The 14,875-nt window shown below is 43.9% G+C and overlaps 1 long non-coding RNA gene across 1 annotated transcript; it reads right to left on the bottom strand.

Annotated features, from left to right (window-relative positions):
• Positions 1–8,724: 8,724 nt before the first annotated feature.
• Positions 8,725–13,602, bottom strand: LOC101977638 (uncharacterized). The gene is made up of 4 exons (XR_013433766.1): positions 13,489–13,602; positions 12,844–12,924; positions 12,219–12,427; positions 8,725–10,282 (listed from the first exon to the last, which is right to left on the bottom strand). It is a non-coding gene; the product is annotated as an uncharacterized LOC101977638 (long non-coding RNA).
• Between the last annotated feature and the right edge of the window lie 1,273 nt (positions 13,603–14,875).

The following is a 14,875-nucleotide window of genomic DNA, read 5'->3' as shown; positions in this document are numbered from 1 at the left end:
TCCCCACCCCCACTTTATGAATACTGTTCTTATCCTCAAGAAATAGAAACTTGCCCATACTTGAGGTAGAAACTTGCCAGTCTTTGGTCTTGTTCTCTCATTGAGAGATAAAGACTTGCCCATCTCTGTTCCCAAGAAACAGAAACTTGCCTTCCACAAGAAGGCATTTAAAGATATCCGTTCCTCTCTAAGCATTATTGGCTACATCCCATAAATTTAGATACACTGCATTTTTATTCCAATTCATTTCAAAAGATTTATAACCATTCATGTGATCTATTCTTCATCTACATATTATTTAGAGTGTATTATTTAATTCTCAAATATTTAGGATTTTTCAGTTATCTTTCTGCTACTAATTTTTTAATTCCATCATGATCAAAGAACTTAATTTATATGATTTTCATCCTCTTAAACTTTTGACAGTGGTTTTATGGTCTACATTATGATCTTTTCTAATGGCTATTCTATATTAATTTGAAAAATTATACAGAGATTCTACTTTGTTAACTACTTCTCCTTTTAGTTCTATCAGGTTTGCCTCATGTATTTTAAATCTCTATAATTAATTGTTCATATATTAGAATTATGTTGTCTTGATGAATTCATCTTCATGATTAGATATAATCCTTCATTATCCTTGATAATAATTCTTGCTCTGAAATCTTTTGTCTAATATTAACGTGGCCACTAAGCTTTCTTTTCATTAGTGGTTACATGATACATCTTTGTTCATCCTGTTACTTTAAACAATCATCCTATTTATATGTAAAGTGTGTAACTTGAAATCTTGCAAATAGCTCAGTCTTGCTTCCTGACCCATTGAGATGGTCTATGTCTTTTAACTGGAGTATTTAGACTACTTAAATTTAATGAAATCATCATTAAATGTCAGCTTGCTTCCTGTTTCCTGCTTTTTACACTGTTCTTTATTCCTTTTCTCTTCTTCACTTGCCTTGTTTGCCATATTTCTAGTATTCCATTTTATCTCAAGTTAAAATGGCTTGTTGTCTGTACCTCTTTGTTTCTGTTGAAATCCTTCTCATTGTTGTTTTAGCTGTTGCTCTAAGTTTTGTAACATACATATTCAATTTATTTCAGTCTACCTACAAAAAATAAAATACCACTTCACCTATAGTGTGAAACTTTACAACAGTATATCTAAGGAAGTTATATGCATGTGTGTACAGTAGACGGAAGTTCTACATCACAGGTTGCCCATCTTATCCTTTGTGCCTTACTGTAGTTCATTTTAGTTTTACATTGTAAATCCCACAGTGAACTTTTATTAATGTTGCTTTTAACACTTAAAAATGGAAAAAATAATTCTTATGCATTTGTATTTGTATATTTATGATTTATGATTCTCTTTAGCTTTTTGTACAAATCTAATAGCATTTTTTCTTCTGCTTAAAAAACTTTTGTCATCATTTATTTTAGCTTAGGTCTGATGGCAGTAAATTCTCTTAGATATTGATGCCTAAAAAATATTTTTTAGAGTACTGTGGATTGAATTCTGGCTACTCTACAACTGAACTCCTTCCCCACTCCACTTTTTTTTTTTTTTTTGAGAAAGAGTCAAACTAAGTTGCCCAGGTTGGCCTTGAATTTAGTACCACAACTCCAGCCTTGAAATGTCTTCACGTGCATTCTTGAAAGATTTTTGTTGGAGATGGAGTTCAATATTGTCAGGATTTTTTTTCAGCCCTTTAAAGATTTTGCTCTATTATTACACAGAATTTTTCAGGTTGCCATACAAAGCTCCACAGAAATTTATCTTCTCAAAGTTTTGGAGATGACAAGTTCCAGATCAAGGTGTTACTAGAGTGAGTTTCTTCTGAGAACTCTCCTTGGCTTGTGAAAGGCCATCGTTTCCCAGTCTCCGTGTAGTATTCCCTCTGTGTTACTGGGTTCTATTCTCTTCCTATGAGGAGACTAGTCATATGGAGTAGGACCCAACCTAATGGCTTTATTTTAACTTAATTCCCTCTAAGGTCTCTATGCTTTCTTAAGTATTTTGTGTTTAGAACTTCAACACACGAATTTGGGAGGTATATATTCAGACATGAGAATCGTTTTGCAACAAGAAATGTACTATGATTAGCTTTGAGCCTATGTGTGTAATGTTTTGTTTGTTTGTTTTGTTTTGTTTTCCTGTATTGGGAATTGAACCCAGAGCTTTGTGCATGCTGGGCAGGTACTCTACCACCAAGCTACACCACCATAGTTTCTTTGAATATTTTGTTTGCCACTGTTTTTCAAGAATTTGCTCAAGATGTTTCTTTCAGAATTTTTATTCTGCATTTTTTCTTCTTAGAGCTTGTTGAAATTTTAAATCTGATACTTTTGTACTCTAGGAAATTATAAATATATAAGCCCTTACTTCTTCAAATATTTTTCTGTCTCCTTCCATTTTCTTTTCCTCTACTTTCTTCAACACAGGACGTGTGTTTCTGGTGACTAGTTTAATGTGTGTCTACCAATTCCATTGGTTGTTTCTATGTTTGCTTCCATGGATATTATATCCTAACAAGTACATGTAATTCTATCCTGCCTCCTTGTAAATTTGATAGATTTGTATTGGATGTCAGATATTTTGAATTTCACATTGGGGCCTGGGTTTTGTTATTTTGTTTTGACTTGTTTTGTTTTGTACTGGTGAGGAGCAGGTTGTGCCCCACTCTGTGTGATTCTGTGATACATAAAACAGTAGTTTTCAGGCTGTGTTTAACCCTGAGTTATTCCATGTTAGAAGCACTTTGCTATAAGTTACTCTATTTTGAGTACAGGTGCCAAGATAGAAGAAATCCACACCTTGTTTATATAAGTAAACCACTGTAGTGGAGTAGGTCGCTCAGAAAACACCAAGTCTCCATTTTGTCCAAATTGAAGAGTTTTTATCCTGACCAGCTGGGACTGCTCCCTACCGGACCAAGTTGTTTCTGTGGGAAACAGCCTGGAACCTCAGTGTTTTAGGTTATTCAAAGGCAAAATCTGCAAAAACCACATCCAGGTTGAGGAAGCTGCAAGTACAGAACCTGAATTGAGACATTAGCAAAACAATGAAACGTCCTTAATCATATTTTCAGTCACATTCAGTTTTCTCATGGGATTTTCCATGATCATGATCAAAAGATAAATTGATCAAAGTGACCCTAGCCAAATACAAGTTAAAGAATGGATACTGAAATTTAATCAATTATTCCCAAAAAGGTATATTGCTGAAGAAAAATGGAGACTAAAGAGAACAGATGAGATAAAGAGATAAGACCAGGCACTAACATCACATGAATTATATATATATAATGTATAAGACATATATATGAAGTGTTTAAGATATTAAAAATTAAGATTGGGGTAATCCAAGATGGCAGGCTAGAGGGAGGCAGCATTCTGTGTCACTATGTGACCTGGGATTCAAGTAGTGAGAATACTGCTTTCTGCAAGCAATATTCCTATTTTCTGTGCAGGAATCATGGCCACCCTGCCCATGCAGGGCCCCAGGCCTCAGTGTCTGAGTAGGTCTCCCAACTACTTGCTCATGCAGGACTAATGGGTGCCTGAGTGGGACCATTGGCATCAGCACCTGCCAGAACTTTTGGCCACCCACCCAAGCACAAATCCCAGATTCAGCCCCCCCTGCAGGACACCTGGCTGCTACCCATATGCAGGAACTCTGGCCTCCACTCCCATGTGGACCCCCATATACCAACGTGGAGCCCCCCTGTCTCCTCCATCTTGGGACTCTGCCGCAGCGAAGATAGTCCCCTATGTGTGGTAGCCTGCCTGTACCTGGGAACTTTATCCAGGCTCTGAAGACAGCTGATAGCCACACGCTGGTATCTCTGCCCTCAGGATGGTGGAGCTAGTCTCTGAACTCATCGTTCAATGCCATCGCCTGGCTCTCCTCACCCAACTGACACCCCATCACTGAAAGCAATCGCCTCCATATTGGGTCACCTTCATCACCACCTTTAGTGGGGGCAACTCCCACATTGGAACTCAGGCTTGTCAGGTACCAGTTACTAACTCCCCCATCTCCCCAGCAGTCTCTAACCTGGCACAGTGACTGTCCAATGCAAAACAGCTCTTAGCATGGCAGGTACGCAGCATATAAGAGCCCCATAGACAAAGGACTCTTATTATAAAGCAGTAAGGGAGATGGTGAGTGTGATACAGTTTACAGGCGAACACAGAGACCAGGAACTAGAAGGTCTTCAGATGAGATAAAGAGATAAGACCAGGCACTCACATCACATGAGCATGCCCAAAATGAGATCCTTGAGGTGCAATCTCCCTTCGGGGACAGAGAGGTCCCATACCTCACTTCCAGGTACCCTCTACCCAGGACCAATCCTTCCTCCCTGGTTACCTTTGCCATCCTGAGGGCAGAGATACCAGCTAACAACAAGCAACCTCACAAAATCGGATGAGAAGGGAAGCAGGAAAGATACTGATCTCCAACAGAAACAATCCTTGTTTCTTCCTTTGAGATTTTTTTAAAAATCAAGAATCAATAAATGGGATTGATTCAAACTAAAGAGCTTCTTTTCAGCAAATGAAACAATCTGTGAGGTGAATAGAGTGCTTATAGAATGGGAGAAAATTTTTACCACTTGCACATCAAATGGAGCTGTAGTCTCTAGGGTATATAAAGAACTCAAAAAGCCAAATGCCCCCCCCAAAAAGCCCCACCAATAAATGGGCCAAGGAATTGAACAGACATCTCTCAGAAGGAGATATACAATCAATCAACAAATATATGAAAAAATGCTCATCATCTCTAGCAATCAGAGAAATGTAAATCAAAACTACTCAAGATTTCATCTCACTCCTGTCAGAATGGTAGTTATTATGAAGACAAACAACAGTAAGTGTTGGTGAGAATGTGGGGAAAAAGGCACACTCATACATTGCTGGTGGGATTGCAAATTGGTGCAGCTAATATGGAAGCAGTATGGAGATGCCTTGGAAAACTGGTAATGGAACCCATTTGACCCATCTATCCCACTCCTTGGTTTATACCTAAAGGACTTAAAAACAGCATACTACAGGGACACAGCCACATTAATCATAATTAATGATTATAGCAGCACAATTCACAATAGCTAAACTGTGGAACCAACCTAGATGCCTATCAGTAGATGAATGGATAAAGAAAATGTGGCATATATACACAATGGAATATTACTCAGCATTAAAAGAGAATAACATCATGACATTTGCAGGTAAATGGATGGAGTTGGAGAATGTAATGCTAAGTGAAGTTAGCCAATCCCCCCCTAAAATAAAAAAAAATGCTGAATGTTTTCTCTGATATAATGAGGCTGATTCATGGTGGGTTTGGGAGGGGAGCATGGGAGGATTAGAGGAAGTCTAGATAGGCAAAAAGGTGGTAGGCAAAGAGAGAAGGTATGGGGGTAAAAAAGATGGTGGAATGTTATGGTCATCATTACCCTAAATACATGTATGAAAACATGAATGGTGTGAATATACTTTGTATACAACAAAAGATATAAAACTTTGTGTTATATATGTATAATATAAGTTGTAATGCATTCTGCTGTGATATTGCAGCACAACTTTTCATTTCTCTGGTTGTACAAGACATAGCATTGCACATTATGTGCATTCACACATGTATCTAGGGTAATGATATCCATCTCATTTCACCATCTTTTCTTCCCTTCCCTCACTTTCCTACCCTTTGTCCAATCAAAGCTCCTCCATTTTTCCCAAGCCCCCCTCCATTATGGACCAGCATCCACTTATCAGAGAGAACATTCATGTTTGGGGGGATTGGCTTACTTCACTTAGCATGATATTCTTTAACACCATCCATTTCTTCTCAGTCAGAATGGCAGTTATCAAGAATACAAACGACATAGCTAATCCCAAAGAAACAATGCTGAATGTTTTCTCTGATATAAGGTGACTGACTCATAGTGGAATAGGGAGGGAGAGCATGGGAGGAATAGAAGAACTCTAGATAGGGGAAAGGGGTGGAGAGGAAGGGAGAGGGCAGAGGGTTAGCAATGATGGTGGAATATGATGGACATCATTATCCAAAGTACATGTATGAAGACACAAATTGGTGTGAATACACTTCATATACAACCAGAGATATAAAAATTGTGCTCTATATGTGTAATATGAATTTTAATGCATTCCACTGTCATTTATTTTTTAAAAATCAATAAAATAAAAAAATGTTTTAAAGCAAAGTTTTCATGTTCAGAAAATTTTCAAAAAAGGATATAAAATGGGTTAGTTTGAGATGTTAGTGTTTCTTCAACTGCCTAGTTTAAAATTCCTTCTCCTTTATGAAGCAACAGATGGGAGCAGTTGAAAAAAAAAAGAATACAAACAAAATAAGTGTTGGTGAGGAAGTAGGGAAAAGGCACACTCATACTTTGCTGGTGGGACTGCAGATTGGAGCAACCAATTTGGAAAGCAGTATGGAGATTCCTTGGAAAACTTGGAATGGAACCACAATTTAACCCAGCTATCCCACTCCTCAATCTACACTCAAGGCCATTACCCCATCAGGGGAAAAACCCAGGATTAGCAGAGCTAGAAAGGCTAGGGTTGGGCACTGTTCTTATGCAGAACTAAGCTAGGTCCTGTAAGTCCTGGGCTTGGATCATCCTGAACAGATCTCTCATTTACAATTTGAGGTCAAGGGAGACTGGAGACACTGTCTGGTGCTCACATGGAATCCCAGGCCTCCACCTGCACCTTCTCCTGTCCTAACCAAAATTGCTGCCACATTTCCAACCTCCCCCTGTCAGGAGTGCTATAGCTCCATCAAAGGTCATTGATTTAGGGCAGCAAGATTTAAAACACACCTCTGCTTCAGTCCTCCCTTTCTCAGCCCCAGTTCCTCCTTCTGCTGCATCATAATGGGGACCCCAGGCGCCCTTCCTGCACACACTCTTGCTGACTGATGATGGATGGGTTCCCTTCTAGGGGGTCAGCTCCTGCCCCAGTGCCCAGCACAGCACCCACTGTGCCCCAGCCCGCCTCTTCCACTCTGCCTATTGGAAGTGACCTTGTGCTCCCAGGGTCCCTCTTCTACAGGAAGGCTTCTCCCACTCCAGTTGACAGAGACCTGTCATCCTCTTACCCTTGGATGCATTGCCTATGGCTTAGTTTTCTGTTGTTCAGAACAGTTTAAACTGTGACCATCACATTGTTCATGAAGAATCATATAATTTTATCTGTTAATTAAAAATAAGTAAATACTGTACTTAGCAACCAATAAGAATAGATGGCAGCTGTCAGGCTTAAGTGACAGTCTTCAGAGGCCCCCTGCAGTGCCAAAACTCTTCAGCTCCTGGACTGTGGGGAGGCCCAGATAATCCTAGGGAAGGGGCTGTGCAGCTGGAAGGGCCCCGTATGCAGCCAAACAGAGGGACACTGGCAGATGAGGACAGGTAAAAGCTGTCAGCAATGAGTTTGCCCATCTTGGTGAATACCAACTTAGTATAAATCCTCCCAATTACCAGAAAAAAAAAACTTAAAATAAGATTTAATCCTACTAAACCATTTTTTAAAAGGAAAAAAATGGAAATCGATTGCTAAATTGTAGGTTCCAGGGCAGATGGAATCCTCAAAAGACCCTATTTCAATAAGCCTAGTCAATTATTTTCATTTACAAACTTAGCAAAGAAATCCGCACTTTATCAAGCTCTGAGAGATTTTGATGTAAATTGGAAATTTAAAAACCATGGCCTTGCCACTTAGCTTCCTGCCCCATTTGTAAATATTTTTAAGGCAGGATTTGTTTCCTAATGCTTTGAAGGTGCACCATGCAGAGCACATAATTTGAAATTTCAGGGTCAGGTGCTGGGGCTTAGTGGACATCCTGTCTCCATGCTCATTCAAAAGGGTCTGATTGTCACCCCAAATTTAAAAATATATATTTATATATGCATATATATGTGCATATATATGTATATGTTTTATGCAGCATGCTAGAAATACATATACAAAATCTAAAATTGAGATACAATTTCTGTGGAAAAAGTACTTATTACCTGGAATTCATTTTAATGTTTAGTTTTCTGTTCTATTCTGAAGGAAGGAAGATTGGGTAGGGCCAATAAAGCTGAGCTCACAATCCAATGAGTCATATCTCACAGCTTCAGAAACACTGATCTAGGACTCACAGCCTAGTTTGGAAGTGTCAAGAAGCAGCACAGAAAATAGAAGGAGGCCAGTAGAGTAGAGGAAGAGGGGAGATAGGGAGGGAAAGGGTAAGGATGTTGGCCAAATTATAGTGTTATATTGTGTGCATGTATGAATATGAGAATGGATTCCAATGTTCTGTATTATTATAATGAACAAATGAAAAGTTTTTTTAAAAAGAAGCAGCACAGTGAAGTGGCTAAAAATACAGACCCTGGGAGCAAGCTGCCAAATTCAAGTCCCTGTTCTCCCACTTAACTATCTTTGTGAATTTGAGCAAGAGTTATGCTTTCTATACCTCAATTTCTTTTCCTATATAATAGGATAATAAGAATAAGTTTCTCCTCCAGCTGGTGTGAGAATTAGGTGAGGTAATATATAAGTTCAGAAAATTTCCAGGCATCTAGTAAGAATGTTCAAAGCATTAGCTGCCGCCGCCTCCTTCTTCTTCATCACCACCATCAATGTTGATCCTCCAGTTATCCTTTCCTAAAACAAGGCTAAATTGCAATACCACTGGTGGAAAAAACAAAAGGCAATATCAAAGAGTTTATTTGCAAAGCTGTACAAAACTCCACAGTGTGCAGGGCAGAGTGTAGCAATTCTCTGGGCCCCTGGACAGGCAGACTGCCCTCCTGCTCCTGTTTGCAGTGGAGGAGTGGGAGGGGCTTCTGTTTCCAGCCATGGTACTGGTCCTGGAGAACATGAGTTCTGGTACTGAATGGCTCTTTCTGCCTTCCACTAGCAAACATTTTATTTTCTTGATCACAGTTTGATGCACTGAGAATCCCAAAGCTCCCAGGGTGAGAAGGGCTTCTGCCAGGGTCTGACTATTGAGGTTCCCCCCAAATTCCTATGTTGAAAACTACCCCCCATGCAATAGTGTTAAGAGGTAGGACCTTCAGGAGGTGATGAGCTCATGAGGGCTTTACCCTCATTTTACCGTTTTGCCATATGAGGACTGAGTGGAGAGCAGCTTTGACCAGATGATCTTGGACCTCCCAGACTCTAGAAGTGTGAGCAATAAATCTCTTTCCTTTATAAATGACCCAGAATAAGGTATTTTGTTATAGCAGCCTAACACATTAAGGCAACTTCTTTCTTACAATAAATCCTGGGGACCGTATTAGAATGTTAGTCCATAGTAAGGAAGATTGGGTTTCTTTTCTTATCAATTCATTACACTCAATCCACTTGATTGTCCTGGGAAGAAAGGGAGGGACAGGGCAGGAACAACCCACAGGGAAGGTTTAAAAGAAGGGAAAAGCAAACCTTTCAATTATTCCAAAGGCCAGCATAATTTAACCAACCTCTCCCAGCAGCACCTCAGATACATGGATGGCAAAATTAAGAGGCACCTGCTATCAGATGGGAGGCGGATACATTTCTAGAACTTTCTACCAGTCATTCAAAAAACAAATTCAGGAAAAAAAGCACTGGAGATTTGTAGTAAACGTTTCATTGGTCATGATGATCAAAAGATGATGGTTAACACACATACACACACACACACACACACACACACACACACACACACACACCTCATTCCTCCTGCTGCTAGGCAGAGTGACATGTCTGCCTTGCACTGCTCTGGCTGGGCTTCTTATCCTGTGGGCCCTGCAGCCACGGCTCCTCAGGACTCTGCCCATCATTCATCCTGAACTCCACTGCCCCTTGTTCTCATCTTCCCTCAACAGGGTGCCTGGAGGCTGCTCTTCCAGGCAGAGCCTGAAAATCGGAGGCCTTGGTCACCTGATTCTGCAGTGGGTAGTGTCACAATGTCCGTGACTTCTTCTCCTTTCCAAACTCTCCTTCTTTCCCCTCTCCCACCCCATCATTGTTCCCCAGAAACAAATAGGATGGCTTCACTGGTCAATTCTTTACATGTACAAACACCAAAAGCAGAGGAAACGCCCCTAGGCCCCCCCTCCTCCCCAAACCCAGTGCTGGGAGAGCAGTCGACGGGGAGGCTGCTGGAACCAGAGCTGTGGGATTGTACAGCTTTCCTGGAAACTTCTTTGGCCTCTGGGCTTTACCTGGAGGCCTCTTCCTTCAGCTCCTTGTTTTTCCACACCTCTTCCGCATGCTTGTCCTGGGAAGAAAGGGAGGGACAGGGCAGGTCACACAGGCTTCGCCGGGCCTAAAGGAAGGTAGAGGGGTGAGAGAAGGGCAGCACAGGATGGCTATCAGGAACAGCAGAGCAGTGTCGGCCAAGGCGTCCTGGGAGTGGCAGAATGCGGCAGGTGAGTGAGCCCAGGGACAGGTGGGTCCCAGCCTCCCGCAGGGCCCCCAGCCTCTTTCCCCCTTATCTGGCTACTGTGACAGCTGGACTGGCAGCTTGGCTTGACTTATTATAGGGAGCTGCTGGGGTAGCTTGTGCAGGAGGAGCCCCTAGGAGAGCAGGACCACTGCAAGCCCCGCCTACAAGTCACCAGTCTGCGCCATCTGCCTGAATTCCTGGTCCATTCCCCTTATTGCTTATTGCCCACCCCCCTCCGCCTCCTTCACCTGCTTTCTTATGGTAAGAGATCCTTCATTTGTAATTCAGCCCAAAGGCAGGCCCCGCCCTCTGCAGCCCGCCAGCTGCATGGCCAGCTACATGGCCAGCTACATGGCCAGCTGCATGGCCTCAGCTGACTCCTCAAGCTGGGTCACGTTCTCTGATCACGGCCGGGCCTGGAGGGCAGCTCTGGCACCTCCTGAGCTCTGTGAAGGCAGTGTCCACCTGCAGTGCTGCATCCTGCCTGCCTCATGCTACTGCTCACTGTGCAAACTTCCAGATCCTCTTGTCTTCTAGTTTGTATTTCCCACAATGGCACCTTGCATTTGGCAGGTGCTGGGTAAATGACCCGCCTTTCAGTCCCTGGTATAATCACGTTCAAATGGCAGAATTGACTGGAAGTAGACCCATTGAGGCAACCCAGGCTCCCAAGCTAGACTTTAATCTAGAGCTCTGTCCCTAGAGAGGACCTGGAACTTCCCATGGGTTGGAGGCAGAGAACAGTGTAGATCAAGCAGTAGTTCTCAAACTCCACCATGTGTCAGCATCACCTGGGAACCTCTATGGTCCCCAGAGACCATCCCTAGAAAGCCATGGTAGTAGGTGTGTGGCAGGGTCCAAGTATGTGTAGTTTTAAACTTTGCACCAAATAATTCTGGTGTAGACCACTGGTGACCCAAAGACTGGCCCAGAAGGTTTTCCCACCCCACCTGCTGTCTCCTCCAGTGAATAAAGGTGAGTAGGATCAAGGTCCCAGAGAAAGATGCCCTCTCAAATGTCTGTGCTGGCACCTTGCTGCCTGGAGTCTTCCCTACCTCCACAGCTCATGTTCCCCAGTGTGAACCTTTCCAATTGCTTCTCAGGTAAGCTCCTGGGCCCTGGGTTTCCAGCCCCCCTTTCCTTGTCTCCAAAGGCCCTCTCAGTGATGAAAGCCTACTGACACAATGGTGGGCTGTTCTCCCTAACAAAGGCAAGCAAAGAGCCACCTGGATGCAGAGCTGAAGCACTGGTTTCTAGTCCCAAATCTGCCCATGTTAGCTATGTCATCCAGCACAATCATCTGACTCTCTGACTGGTTTGCTCATCTACATCAAGGATAATGCCTGTTCTGCTTACCACCATGGACTTGTGAGGCAGTAGTATAATGAGACAGAAGTGTTTGCAAATAGTCTTTCAAACTCTCTATCACCAGACCAGCCTCAATTATTTGTTTTGGACGTGGCCTCTGAGCCCATGCCCTCTTCTATTGTGACTGTAGATTTTTATTTTTTTTTCAAGAGTTTGTCTCGAGTCATCCCTTATTAATTGGGGAAGCCTGAAATCAGACCCAGATTGCTTCCCGCCCACAAGGTACTTGGTAGAGGCCTTGGTGCCCCTCAAAGGATAGCATCAGAGTGAGGGGCTTGCACGTGCTGACCAGAGCCAGGGCCTGCACAACGTACAGATCCATGGAGAAGAAACTATCTTCTCTAACTCCCTCCTGCCCATGCTAAGAGGGAGCGGAAAAAAAAAAAAAGGAAGCACTTACCTTCCTTCGTTCCTCGGCCACTTCTAGTTTCTTCTGGATCTCTTCCAGTGATGGGTCTTGCCGCCAGTGAAAATAGGCATTGAACTCGGGCATCCCATCAAAGGAAGGTGGCTTCAGGATGACTTTGAAGGACTAGCCCGAGGTGCATTTGTTCAGTTCAATGACTTCCATGTCCAAGATGACGCACCAGTTCAGGTCCCTTGTGTCTGCTGCATGATGAGAGCGAGGACTGCTTACCTGCTGAAGAATAGCTGGGACCCCTAAAACATGCACATGGACCAGGAGAGCTGGGTCCCTGTGGCAAACCAGTGGCCTTGGGCCTGGTTCTGTCCTGAGCACTGCTACCTAAGGTCAGAGGGCTGATAGGGCCCAAGGTCCATAGCAACAGTAAGGCCCCAGGCTCCTCAATTAGGGCCCTGGGGACATGTGATGTCTGACACCAGCCACAGCAACAGCAGCTGCCTTGGCTTCTGCCTCTACCACCAGCCTCCTCCGAGGATTAGCTCTTTCACCCATTGTCCTTGCTGGTGTCAGACAGTGGTGCATTTTACCCACTGCCCAACCAGGCCCCTCCTCGTCCTGCTACCCACTGACTGTGTGGCCTGTGGACACTGACTGCTCCTACCCTGTTCTCTTCTTTCTGTCCATTCAGCACTGTCTTTCATCTGGCTTTGATCTTTCCTCCTACACGGTTTCCCACACCAGCCTAAACAGAAAAGACAATCCCAGGTCATCCAAACCCACCATCACCTACTGCCAGGACAACCACACCCCTTCCTCTCAACAGGAAATAAGAGGTGACCTGTCCCCCACACCCAGCAGGAGAACCTGGACATGCAGTGTCTAGGAACCATCTCTGACACTGGCCCCGAGCAGTACAGCCACCACAGCCCAGGCAGGAAGCCCTCTTCCCACCTCCAGACTCTTGGAGCATCTCCTCCTTCCCTAGGAGACCCCTCAACCACCCGTATCCCCTCTTCCCTTCTGGTTTGTTCCTGAGGGTGGACTCTCTGCCTGGTTCCCCTTGGTGTTGTTTGTTCAAGAAATGAACAAAGGTGAAGCTAAGAGGGAGTGCTCTAGAAAGGGCCTGATTCAGAGCCAAGCTGCCATCTAGTGCCCTAGGCTAGACCCCTGCAGCTTGGACCCTGGCACTCTGGGTAGGAGCATGTGCATGGGAAGGAGAGTTTCATGAAATGGGGGCTGGGGACTGCACCCTCATGCACAGGAGGGAGCCTCTACTCCTTTCTTCCTCAACTGAGTCCTCACTGACCTTCATATATGTAAGATGACTTATTCAGAAGGTCAGCCAGGAAGCAGGAGAAGAACAGGGACACAAGTGGGAGCTCCTCCATCTTCTCCTTGTAGGCTGTGGAAACATCAGGCAGGTAAAGTTGGGGACCCTGGCTGGCCTCAGAGACCCACATCTACATGAGTTGATCTGGAGTTTTTAGCTCCAGAAATGCACCCAAGCCACCTGCACCTCTCACATCTGGAACCACCTCCTTAGGATTGTGGCGTGTGATTCAGCCCCTCATCTGTCCCCTTCCAGAGCACCCAGTGGCCCTATCTAGTATTTCTCCCCTCCTAGCACCAAATGCCAGGCATCCTCAGGTATAGATTTCAAGCACCACCACCAGCCCCCAGCTTGACTCTGGGACCCAGCTTTCTGTCTCCCCATGCTCACCCTGGATGGGTCACTTCTTTGGCATTGGGATGTAGAAAATCCATGCTCCATTCTACCAGAAACACTGGGTAGTGCCACACAAAAAGTGGAGAAGAAGACAGGGCAGGGAGTCATCACTGTCCTCTGCTCCACACTGGGTGCTAAGTGGGGCTGCTGTTCCTGACCTTCCTAGCACAGTGGCCAAAGCCAGCATGACTGGTGTCCATGAGGCAAGAGTGTATCTCCACCACTACTAATTCCCTCTGTGTTTGGAGGTCACAGTTCAGAGCCGCCCAGGCCACAGTGGTGACCCCTGTCCATCCCTCCCCACTTCCCTGGAGATAGTGGACATGCTTTTGTGCTCAGCATTCTCAGGCCTTCTCAGCAGCAACCTGCCCAGCACAGAGCCAATTGTGCTCTTTTACAATTGAAAACATAAGTGACTGCAGAAATACTGCATGGGCATTTAAAAAACTTTAAAAGAAAAAATACACCAATGAGCAAAAGGAAAAAAAAAACTTCAATTATACTCCCACCCACTACCCGGGGACTGAGATGGTCAGGAGCCACCATGGTGGGACAAAGGCTGGGACAAGAATAAAAGCCCTTCCTCCTCATGGGAGATATCTCCATGCTCTACCCCTGTGCTCTCTTCCCAGGCCTGTGGTTAGACCTGCTAAAAGCACAGAGGCAAAATGTTTGCACAAGAAGAAATTGTTACTGGGGGGAGAGAGGGTGGTCAAAAAACTCTAATTGCACTTATTTTTATTCACTTTCAAAATCATTACTTTGGGGCCAGGTGTACTGGTGCATGTTCAGTAATTCCAGTGACTTCAGAAGCTAGGGCCAGAAAATCACAAGTTCAAGGCCACCTTTGGCAAATTTGTGAGACCTTGCCTCAAAATAGAATATTAAAAAGGGGCTAGATAAACCAAATTCCTTCTGATGAACTGCTAATTTTTTCCTGACTTGAAACTGGGGTCCAGGATAGTCT

This window comes from Ictidomys tridecemlineatus, unplaced genomic scaffold, assembly GCF_052094955.1.
Source record: "Ictidomys tridecemlineatus isolate mIctTri1 unplaced genomic scaffold, mIctTri1.hap1 Scaffold_64, whole genome shotgun sequence".
Classification (NCBI taxonomy): Eukaryota; Metazoa; Chordata; class Mammalia; order Rodentia; family Sciuridae; genus Ictidomys; species Ictidomys tridecemlineatus.
The sequence above is the reverse complement of the archived record's forward strand: the minus strand, read 5'-3'. Positions and strand labels throughout refer to the sequence as shown.